The sequence below is a fragment of the Otolemur garnettii genome, unplaced genomic scaffold (genome assembly GCF_000181295.1).
Source record: "Otolemur garnettii isolate 467f Iridium unplaced genomic scaffold, OtoGar3 scaffold00095, whole genome shotgun sequence".
Lineage (NCBI taxonomy): Eukaryota > Metazoa > Chordata > Mammalia > Primates > Galagidae > Otolemur > Otolemur garnettii.
This window is the reverse complement of record NW_003852490.1, coordinates 1,703,744-1,715,419: the sequence shown is the minus strand read 5'-3', so window position 1 is coordinate 1,715,419 and position 11,676 is coordinate 1,703,744.

Here is an 11,676-nt window from a genome sequence, read left to right as displayed (position 1 = left end):
AAAAAAAAAAAAAAAAAAAAGAATGCCCAAAATGAGTAGCAAAGAAAATCTGTTACGACCCAAATGACCTCTAAAACCTGCCCCAAGTTAGTAGCATCAGCTGATTCATCCAAAGTGATTGAATAATATATATTTTCCTTTTGGAGCATATGAAGTTGTTTTGTTAGGTTGAAGACTAATTTATACTGCCGATCAGTTATGGTTCTCCTTGAGAGAGGCAGTTGTTTGTACTTTAAAATGTTATTGGGGTCTAAGCATCCTAGAACTTTGACTATGCATTCGTTCACAATTTGTACATCACTGATTGGCTTCTCTTTGTTCCCGAGTATATAAGCTACTTTATAAGTTGCTTCACTGGCATTATTTCCAGGTCTTATGGCTCTTGGAAAGAACGGTCTTTCCTTCTGCTTTATATCTTTTAATTTCTGCAGTAGGAGTACAATCTTTGTGCCTCTCCCTCTCAATGCGGATGAGCATTGAATTTCTTTAATGTTGGGATTGTCTTCTTATTTTTAGCAGAAACAAGATAATATTGCATTTTCCAGTTCTCATTAAAAAGTCTGTTTTCTTCCTCCAGTGTTCTCTTGGTTTTCTTTGACATGACGGGCTGCTAAGCAGACAGAATTAAAAAATACTGTCAAGCTGTGCAACTATTCACAATTCTGATTCAAACAGAAACAGAGTTCACTGTTTTCAAGAGCTGATAACAGATTGGTGTCCTTGACCTCTACAAACTCACACCAACCAGCCTCCTGAGGTAGTGGTGCCAGTCAGGTGAAGGAAGTTAGAACCAAATTATGAGCAGCCAGTAATTTAGTCTTTATGGTTTACTAATGTTCTAGTTGTGTTGCTCAATCTGGGAGAATTAACTAATTAATTAATTAATTTAATTCTTTGGTATTTTAAATACTTTTTTGTTTGTTTGTTTTGAGACAGAGTCTCACTTTGTCACCTTCAGTAGAGTGCTGTGGCATCATACCTCACAACAATCTCAAACTCTTGGGTTAGAAGAGAACCTCTTTCCTCAGCCTCCCTGAAAGCAAGGACTATAAGCACTCACCACAACACCTGGTTACTTTTTAGAGATGGGGTCTTCTTCCTCAGGCTGGTCTCAAATTCCTGAGCTTAAGCAATCCACCTGCCTCAAGCTCTCAGAGTGCTAGGATTGCAGGAGTGAGCCACTCTGCCCAGCCTTAAATACATTCATTTTTAAAATAAAATAAAAATATAAAAGACAAAGAAAAATGTATGAATAAAAATAAAATTATTTGTTTTGTAAAATTTGGATCCAGTCAAAAAGCTGCACTCACTTAAAGATCCAGAAATCCGCTTGTGACTAAGGCCACAGGTTTCCTACCCCTGTCATAAGTGCTCTTTTTGGAGCACCAGGATCTAAACCAATGTGTCATGATATATAGGCCCTACTTCCCTCCACTCTCCACCTCAAAACCATTTCTTGGGGGACTGTGCATGAAGTTGATCCAGGGCCTCCTATTTTATGCAGGCTACTTTTCCTATCCTAGGTTCATACTTTCCAAGTCTGTCCCTTGGTCACTCTTAGTGAGCTTATTTTAACACGAATACTGGCTTGATTAAGGGGAGTATGGAAAATATATCTATTGGGTGGGAATGACCTCTCTCATACGAAAAGCACCTGGCCAAGTGAATGGAAGGGTGAAGGTCAGTTCCTGGGTAAAACCATAATTGGCAATATCATCTCTCAAGAGGTGGTGTAGAAAGGGCCATGAATAATAAGTGTTGGTTATATGCCTGTAATTCCCTACCCCATTGTCTTCCTCTTCATCTGCCCACATAGCTCACTATTTCATTTCTACAACTGACACCAGAGAGGGGGAAGAAGAAAGGGACTAATGTGTAGTGATTGCCCACTCTGTGTCAGGCTCTGTGCTGTGGGTGTTTTATATATTGGACTAAGGATGCTATGAAATCCAAGAACATTTTCTAAGGTTATTATTTGTAGCTGTGATTAATAATCTGGTAGAATTGTTATAGCAATGTCATATAGGCAGTCGCTTAAGTTTGGGTAGAATGTCTACATTTCTGTTAAAATATAATTTTTCAGTTGTGAATAAAACCTTGTTGAATCTAGCCTATATGGTTGCTAGGGTTAATGGAGGAATTCAGGTCAGGTTTGCTTAGTTTTACAAATGCTCATTTGTCCCTGAGTGATTTTGTGTACAAGCAGAAAATGGATTCCTAGAAATCAGACAAAGGTCAAGGGCAGAACTAGGGAAGATGATTTGGGCTTCATTACTATGACTGAAAATTACCTAACTTCTTAGAGCCTCAGTTTCTTTTATCTCTTCCCTCCCTCCCTCCCTCCCTCTCTCCCTTCCTCTCTTCCTTCCTTCCTTCCTTCCTTTCTTCCCTCCTTCCTTCCTTCCTTCCTTCCTTCCTTCCTTCCTTCCTTCCTTCTTTCTTTCTTTTTCTCTTCGTCAGAGCCTCACTTTGTTGTCCTCGACTGCTGGGGCGTCACAGCTCACAGCTACTTCCAGCTCTTGGGCTTAGGCGACTCTCTTACCTCAGCCTCCTGAATAGCTGGGACTACAGGTGCCTGCCACAATGCCCAGCTATTTTTTTGTTGCAGTTTGGCTGAGGCCGGGTTGGAACCCGCCACCCTCGGCATATGGGGCTGGTGCCCTACTCACTGAGCCACAGGCGCTGCCTTCTGTCTTCTTCTTTTTTTTTTTTTTTAAAGGCAAGATCTCACTATGTTGCCCAGGCTGGAGGGCAGTGGGTATTCACAGGTGTGCTCATGACTCAGTGCAGCCTCAAACTTCTAGGCTCAAGCAATCTTGCCTTAGCTGGGACTCCAGGCATAAGCCTTCATGCCCAGTAGTTTCTTTATCTGTAAAACTGTGACAATAGTTCCTACTGTTCAGCTTTTTGTTTGAAACATTAAAAATGAATTGAGGGATGTCAAGTGGCTTAGCAATATGATAAGGATTCAGTAAGTGGTGGCTACCATGTCAATCTTAGCAGCTTTGCTGGAGGCTGAATATCTGTGTCCCCACCCCCAATTCATATGTTGAAATCTTAACTTTGGAGGTGATTAGGTCACTTCATAGATGAAGGCTTCATGATTGGGACTACTGTCCTTATAAAAGAGAGCCCAGAGAACCAGCTTGCCCCTTCTTCCATGTGCGATTACAGTCTGTAACAAAAGAGGCCCTCTCTAGCACTCACCATCCTGAAGCCCGCTCCTGGACATCCAGCCTCTAGAACAGTGAGAGATAAGTTTCTGCTGTTTATAAGCCACTCAGTTTATGGCATTTTGTGGTACCAGCCCAAATGGGCCACCACAGGCTCAACCTATACAAATACACTAACTGTGAGTTTCAGACAAAACACCATCTTGCTCTAGTCACTTGAATAATGCAGACAATGTCTCTGTTCCCTTTCCACTTCTGTAGTGCAATGGCAACAGTGATTTTACCTTTTTCTTTTCTGGGAAGGGTTGCATTGCCTGGTCCTTGCCATTTTTCTCCTACGAGGCTGGTGAACTCCACTTTCAGTTAGAGTGGCTGCCACTCGAAACAGCCTTTGCTCTGTGTATATGCTTATTTCTATCCCTCAAGACCTTTGACTGAGATCAAGGAGGATATCTTATTTCTGAATCTTTACTCCTTACTATGATTCCTGGAACATGAAAGAGGCACTAAATATTCTCACCAAATTGAATTTGAATAAAGTTTTAACCTTTTGAAATGGAAACAAAGAAAGAACAGACTGAATATTTATTCTAATCCAAGCCTCTCTCATGGGAAAGGAAATCAATGCTGTTGTTATGCTTTTTGTACATTCCTTCTTAAACTTTTTTTACTTTGGGTTGGTTGGCGGTTGGTACAGAGAGAGGCAATATTCAATTTTTATGATTTTAGAACCCATCTGAAAGACTAAATGCTGGGCATAATTTTTTTTTTTTTTTTTGAGACAGAGTCTCACTGTGTCACCCTCAGCAGAGTGCTGTGGCATCACAGCTCACAGCAACCTCTAACTCTTAGGCTTAAGTGATTCTCTTGCCTCAGCCTCAAGTAACTGGGACTATAGGTGCTTGCCACAACACCTGGCTATTTTTTTTTTTTTTGTTATAGTTGTCATCGTTGTTTGGCAGGCCCGGGCTGGGTTTGAGCCCACCAACTCTGGTGTATGTGGCCTAGCTGCTGAGCTACAGGTGACAAGCCCCAGAGTTTTCTTAAACTGCATTAAGGAATTCGAAGTTGGTGTGATTGACCTGTGAAAGAAAAAGTAATTCAGTTTTTCACTAAGTGCTAATTGAGCATCTACTAGAATTCTGTGGAGGTGGCAGATCATAAGCAGGAAAGAAGGAGAGAGAGAGAGAGAAAGAGAGAAAGAGAGAAAGAAAGAAAGACAGCAGAGGAGAACAACTAAGGAGCCAATCATACCCTCAGGTGACTTTGCACTGAGTTACCCACAACCCACACACCCATGGGCCCCACTTACCTCGCCCTGGTCCCAGCTCTCTGCAGCACTAACTTTTGCTTTTGGAGAGCACAGTGTCTAGCATGGATCCCATATCAGCATAAGTCAGACCAGGTGAGAGAAACCACGTGGTGATTTGAGCAGGGAAAGTTAAATACAAAGAATTATTAACCAGCAGTCTATTGTGTAGAGACTCATGAGGACACAGAGGGGAGAATGTGAGAAGCTAAGTCAGGGAGTTTTGACCTTCGGGACAAGAGTGAGAACTTTGTTTTTCCCCTAGGGTTGTGCCTGAGCGAGCATGACTTGCCCTATTTATTAGGCAACACTAGACTCTGCAGCATTTCCTTTCAGATCACCCCAGGCATGTAGGCTATTTAAAAAATCTAAATAACATCTCAGTCAAACTAACATTCCAAGAGAGAAATGTTTTAATCTGTCTTTTACCAGAATGACCTTCAGGTCTCGGAGGGAGGACAAACAGGCTGGGTGATAAGTTGATGTATCTGGAGATTCATGGGAACCCAGAGGTTTTGGCAAAGGCACATATGAATCTCAAGGAAAAATTAAATATAATTTCATATCATAAGAACCACACAGTAGAATTTGAATGCAGCACAAATCATAACAGCTGTTTGTTATCTCTCATTTAAACAACAATAACAGGATTGCTTAAACAAATTCCTTCCCTTTCTAGAATGTTCAGAGTATTTAATATTTGCATAATGATTAATCTCCAGCTCCAGAGGAAATTCCCAAAGGGAGAGATGACACAGAAGTGTTTTAAATTGCAACAACATGGCAAAGAGAAAGAGGGAGCATGCCAAACCCTCAGTTTCGGAGCTTACTCTCTCAGGAGAATTCTAAATAACGGTCTTCATCCTGTTGAATATTAAACTGAAGACAGGATGACCAGGAGAACACAGTCTCAAACATGTGGACAATGCATACTAACTAGGTCAAAGGCACAGCACCAATTAAGGAATAGTACCATATTATGGAATGATAGATGAATATTTCAAGGTAGTTTTATCCTGTTCTTTAAAAAGGCTAAATCCTTATTCTCAGAACCCTGCAAACCCACCCACCCTTACCTCTACACTTCCACCCAAGGAAAGTGCTGAATATGTATTTTTTCAAACATGGGCTTCACCAGCTGTTTATGTGCTGGGATTCAGGGGGCTCTGGGGGACTTGTGGCTATGAAAAGGGCAGCAAGCTTGAGGTGCACTCCTAGGTCTCAGTGATTGACCTGTAAAATTAAGAGGGGCTAGACCAATGGCTCTTGACTTGGCAGCATTTTGAGATTACCTGAGGAACTTTAAAATAATACCCACACTCAGATCCCACCTCAGGCTAATTAAATTGAAATCTTTGGGCCAGGTGCAGGGTAGCTCAGCCTATAATCCTAGCACTTTGGGAGTCCAAGGTGGGAATATTACTTAAGATCATTGACATCAGCCTGAGCAAGAGTGAGACAACTCCCCACCCAACCTCCTACCTCGTACCCCACAAGCTCTGCTTGTAGTCTGCAGTCCCAGCTACTCAGGAGGCTGATGTGGAAGGATATCTTGAGCCCAGGAATTTGAAGTTGGTGTGAGCTATGATGACACCACCTCTTTCTACCCTAGGAGAGAAAGAGACAAATGGAGATAGAGATAGAGAGAGACCCTGTCCAAAAAAAAAAAAAAAAAAAATTGAAATATTTTGCAGGTGGGCCCAGAGGGTATTTTTAAATCTTCCCAAGTGACATGAATGTGAAGCCAGGGTGGAAATCACTTCTAGCTATGATATGTGATGTTATTGATACCTTCATGATGAGTATCCTGTAGATAAATTTTTGCCCATATTTAAAAATTATTGCTGGCCGGACAAACTCCCATTGAGAGTCAACCGAATGTACACATTTGTGTGCATTTGGGCCAAGTCTAAATGGGAGTACACAAACATGAAAACAATTGGATTGGAGTATGGGAATAAAAGAAATATTTCTTAAGAATTATAAAATATTGGCTTGGTGCCTGTGGCTCAAGCGGCTAAGGCGCCAGCCACATACACCTAAGGTGGTGGGTTCAAATCCAGCCCGGACCCGCCAAACAACAATAATGGCTGCAACCAAAAAATAGCCGGGCGTTGTGGTGGGCGCCTGTGGTCCCAGCTACTTGGGAGGCTGAGGCAGGAGACTCGCTTGAGCCCAGGAGTTGGAGGTTGCTGTGAGCAGTGAAGCCATGGTACTCTACCCAGGGTGACAGGGTGACAGCTTGAGGCTCTGTCTCAAAAAAAAAAAAAAGAATTATAAAATATTGTATTGTTTTCATAACAATCCCCCCACTAATTATTAAACTTTTCCCATTCTCTCTTTTAGCATTTTTTGGGTTTGGGGATGTTTTTCAGAAGGCTATTAAAGTCTCACATCTGAATATGGTAAAAGTATCTATATGTTCCATTTGGTCAGAGCTTGGGTTCTCAGATAACTTTTATGAAAGAAGTTGAAAATTCTACATAGGAATTGACATCCTCATTGTTGAAGGCTAATATAAAGTGGTCATCGAGAAAATATTCATTCTAATGACCAGACATGCCTCATGACTCACTTCTGACAGTCAGTACGGAATGCATAGGTCGTGGATAATATTCATAGCCATCATAAATATTCATCTAATGTCTGTCTTCATTTGGCGGTTATTAACTTGTCAAAGATATTTGTGGAGAAAATGAAAGTGATAAATTTACTATATTTACTCTTATTTGAAAGGCTAATTCATTTTTAGAGTACTCCTTGATAAAATCCTTTAATAAAGGGAGGTTTCCATTTTTAAAAAGTCTTCTGTTTTCAAGCTAATACTCTTACACAAAGACCGTTTACTAATGTTTGTTAAATGGGGATTAGTCAATTGATGGACTATGCAAGTAGACCCATTCAGAAAGAGTAATACAAAGTAATGTTCTCAAAAAGTTAAATCAATGCCTTTCTAATAGTAGTTTGGAGTTGTTTTTCTAATGAAAAGAAGTGGCAGTGATTCATTCTGACCCTTACCTGGTCTCCTTGGTGATCAGGAACCCATCCTAAAGCTTGTTGGATGGGTTGGCATATGGCTGTGGGAGACTAGAGCAGATTGGCAAACTTTTTCTTTAAATGGCCACATAGTGAATATTTTAGGCTTTACTACTCTGTTGTTGTAGCACTAAAGGCAGCCTTAGACAATATGTAAATGAGTGGATGTGACAGTGTTCCAAAAACTTTATTTACAAAAATAGGTGACAGACTGGATTTGACTTGTGGGCCATAGTTTACCCAATGGTGGAACAGAGCAAACTCAACTGGCTCTCAGGTTGCATTGGAAGGGTGTAAATAGGGTTGGTGATTTTAATTAAGCCTAAGGAGGCTAAAGGGTGTTAGGGTTCTTATGTGAGCAAGTAGGTCCACTATGAGAGGAAAAGTCATGAGAGAAGAATAATAATGAGTGGTTTGTGGTGGATGCTTACAGTCCCAGCTACTGGGGAGACTAAGGCAACAGGATCATTTGAATCCAGGTGTCTGAGGTTGCTATGAGCTAGGTTGATGCCATGGAACTCTAGCTGGGGCAAAAAAGTGAGAGTCTGTCTCAAGAACAAAAAATAATGAGTGGTAATGGCAATGGCTACTGTTTATGGAAGACTTGTTGCATAACTTTGATCAAATACTTTATATATTTTATCTCATGCAATCTTTATACTAACTTTGAGGTCTATGTTATTATGTTCCTATTTTGTAGATGAGGAAATTGAGTGATGGCGAGGTTATATAAATTTACTCAAGACACACCCCTAATAAGTGTCTTAGCTGAAATGTAAGACCAGATAATCTGACTTTATAGACAACACTTCTAATGATGACACATTGCTACCTCCCCCAGAAGACACAGCCAAATCAAAAGTCATCATAGCTGGGAGGGAGTAGAAGGATCTCTACATGGATACTGCAGTCTTTGTTCAGGTTCTAGGGGTTCACCATGTTGCCAATGGGCCAAGAATAGGAGCATGGGGTGCACATTATAGGTAGACAATTCTCCATGGGTCTTTCATACTTCTACATGTCTTTGAGAAGAGTCATTGATAGCTTTTTGTTTATGGCTATTTTTTCAGGGATGTTTGTGTATTGAACAGCCTTAGAAGAAGAACAGAAAGATGGTTTTTTTGTTGTAGAATATAAGAAAGACAATGTCTCCTTTGGGGGTGAAGTTGGATAAGTTTGTTTGCAACCCATTGCAAAAGATTGGGGTTCTTCAGCTGTGCTAGAACCCACTGTGTGGACAGTATCTGTGTGGCTTATTCTGTTACCTCTCTGGAACTTGGGGGGCAAAGGGAATGGATGTGAACATGGTTCTTACGTTGCTTGCTGTGCTGAGTGTAATAAAGTCCTTTGTCTTTGGCCTAGGAAACTCATGTCTTCTGCTAGCATCCATACATCTGTGGCAGGCTAACTTGTTATCATGCCAGCAGGATAAAATCTCAAATCTTTCACAGCTCTTGATATTCATGGGAAGTACCAGGGGTCATTATGGCTGGTCTAAGGATGAAGGCTATTCACCTTACTCTTGGCTTGGCTTTTCATCCTTTTTAATTATGGATGAATAAATGTCAGAAGGCCTGAAGCCAGAGGGAGGCAAGCCTCTACAATCACCCATAGCTCTTACTTACTTAACTAGCAGGATGCTGTGGTCCTTTGAGAAGGATTGAAAACTGGCCACATGTAGTTAAAGATGTATAGTTGATTCATGGGAAGAATTTTTAATGAACCATAAGTGTAGCATAAATACTACATTCTAGCAATCTGATATAGTGGTTCCCAAAGCTGCTCACCAGAATCACATGGTAGCATTAAAATACCAACAATAAAGCGACAGATTCCTGAGCACCACTTAATCAGAATATCTGGGGGAGGGGCTCAGAAATCAGTATTTTACAAAGACTTCTCAGGTTATTTAGATGTCATCAGTCCCTGAACTGTTCTAATGATAAGGATTGAATTCTATTCCAAACAAATTCAGCTTTTCTGTATGTACATTTTTTTCTTTTTCTTTTTTTGAGTCTCATTTTGATGCTTTCAGTAGAGTGCCCTGGAGTCACAGTTCACAGCAACCTCAACTCTTGGGCTTAACTGATCCTCTTGCCTCAGCCTCCTGAGTAGCTGGGACTATAGCCACCCACCACAACACCTGGCTATTTTTAGAGACAGTGTCTCAGTCTTGCTCAGGCTGATCTCAAACCTGTGAGCTCAAGGCAATCCACCCGCCTCGGCCTCCCAGAGTGCTAGGCCCAGATTTCTATTCTTGGTCCGATATCTTTCAAGGAGCTGTTCCTTCTAGAGATGCCAGTATAAGTCAGTGGCACTTTGTAAAGTTCAAGAGGTACAAGGGAAAGATGATTGTGGGAAGTAGAACTGAATGCAAACCTGCATTTGAACAAGATTCCCCAGGTGATCTTTTGTGTTCTAAAGTAAAAAAAAAATCTCTACCCTAGAGGATGTAATAATAATAATCTGGCTCAGAAATAGTCTCAAAAGAGATAAGATATTGAATCCAAAGGACAATGGGAAGCATATTTGGGGGAAGAGGAACACACACTGTTACACAGGGCGAGGAAGAACAAGATTGAATACACAGGAAAACACTTTAAACCCGTAATGGGAAAGATGATTAATATGCATCGTATGGGGCACAGAAGACACACAGAGTATACCCGGGTTATTATACTCTGCACCACAAACATCAAAAAATGTTTGAGTAGGATGGTAACCAACCCTCCAAATCAGTAGAAAACTGCCTCCCTTTACTGTAGACACAGAGCAGGTTCTTACTGAATGACCGTTCAATACCGAATTCAATGCTTGAGCAAGAGGTGGGTGTGTGTGGCTGTGAGGGAGGCAGAACCAATCTTGGCAAGCCACTGTGTTCCTCTGAACACTCCAGGCCTCTCCATCCCTCTCTCCAAACTTCTTACATTGTTCCCCTCAGCTCATTACCCTGCCCTCCCACATAAAAAACGCTCAGTTATAGGCATGGTGCACTGGTAGGTTTAACAACTGGCTCTCCAGAAAAAAATAAATAAATAAAGCTCTCTCTCTCAAATGCAGCATTTGCCAGTTTCCATGCTATAAATACCCCTGCCATGGCTGGTGGTAAGCTGTCTATAGGCCAGCACTGAACATGGAGTTGGGAGATGGTATGGGCTGGCCCCACCATACGACTGGGAATAAGTGGAAAGAAGGGCAAGAAGGAAGAGACAAGGGTGGAAAGGACACCGGAGAGTGATTGAGGGCCTTTCCATAGGTGAGTGACAGAAAATCCAGTCGGTGAGACCTGGAGTCCTTTAGCTTTGTTACTATGATTCAGAAACACAGGCAGCCACCTCTTCAGGTCAAACAGGACTCCTTGTGTGCTCGCCTTGCTTTCTTGACCACATGTTGAAGATCTGGCCGACTTGTCCAACCTGTGGCTATCTCTCAGCTTCAACATCATGGAGAACTTCCTTGTATCGTGGATTTAAAAGACTCAGACGCTGAGCTGGAGAAAGGTTGTAGGACAGCAAGAGTGACTTGCATTCTGTATTGACCGAAGCATCTTCCATAAACATTATCTGGGCTCTGGAATGTTCACAGTCACCCTTCATGGACACAGCACACCCTTTCTTCCCTGCCTGAGCTAATAACACCCACCCAGTTTCTTCAGGTGCCACACACCCTGCTTTGCTGGCCGCAGTTCAGGCCCTCACCTGGTCTCCCTGGACAGCATCCAAGAGCTACATACCTGTCTTTCCTGCCAGATCTCTAGCTGGCACATAACTCCTGCCCCTTGGGGTTATTAGTAGATAACACATATCTAACTTGCCATAGGCACTGGCAGGCAGCTGTACCTGTCTCCCTGCCGATAGCACTGCCCTGGGGTGTCATGTTTGCCCTCTAAAGTCCTGCTTCCGTGGCCCCATCCCCTCTGGTCACCTCCAAAGCTACACACAATTGATTTCATTTGGAGCTGCTCTGGGCCAGCTGAACCATGCTATTCTCATCTTACCAACAGAGCACACACCTGAATTTCCCAAAACGGCTCTGGTTGCTCATCTTTTGCTTTTTTGGGGAACACACTCAGTGCTAGGAATCTAGCTCAGTATAGACAGCCCAAATCAATGCTTCTTTCCAATATATAGGAAAACACTTACATACACGCAAGCGATT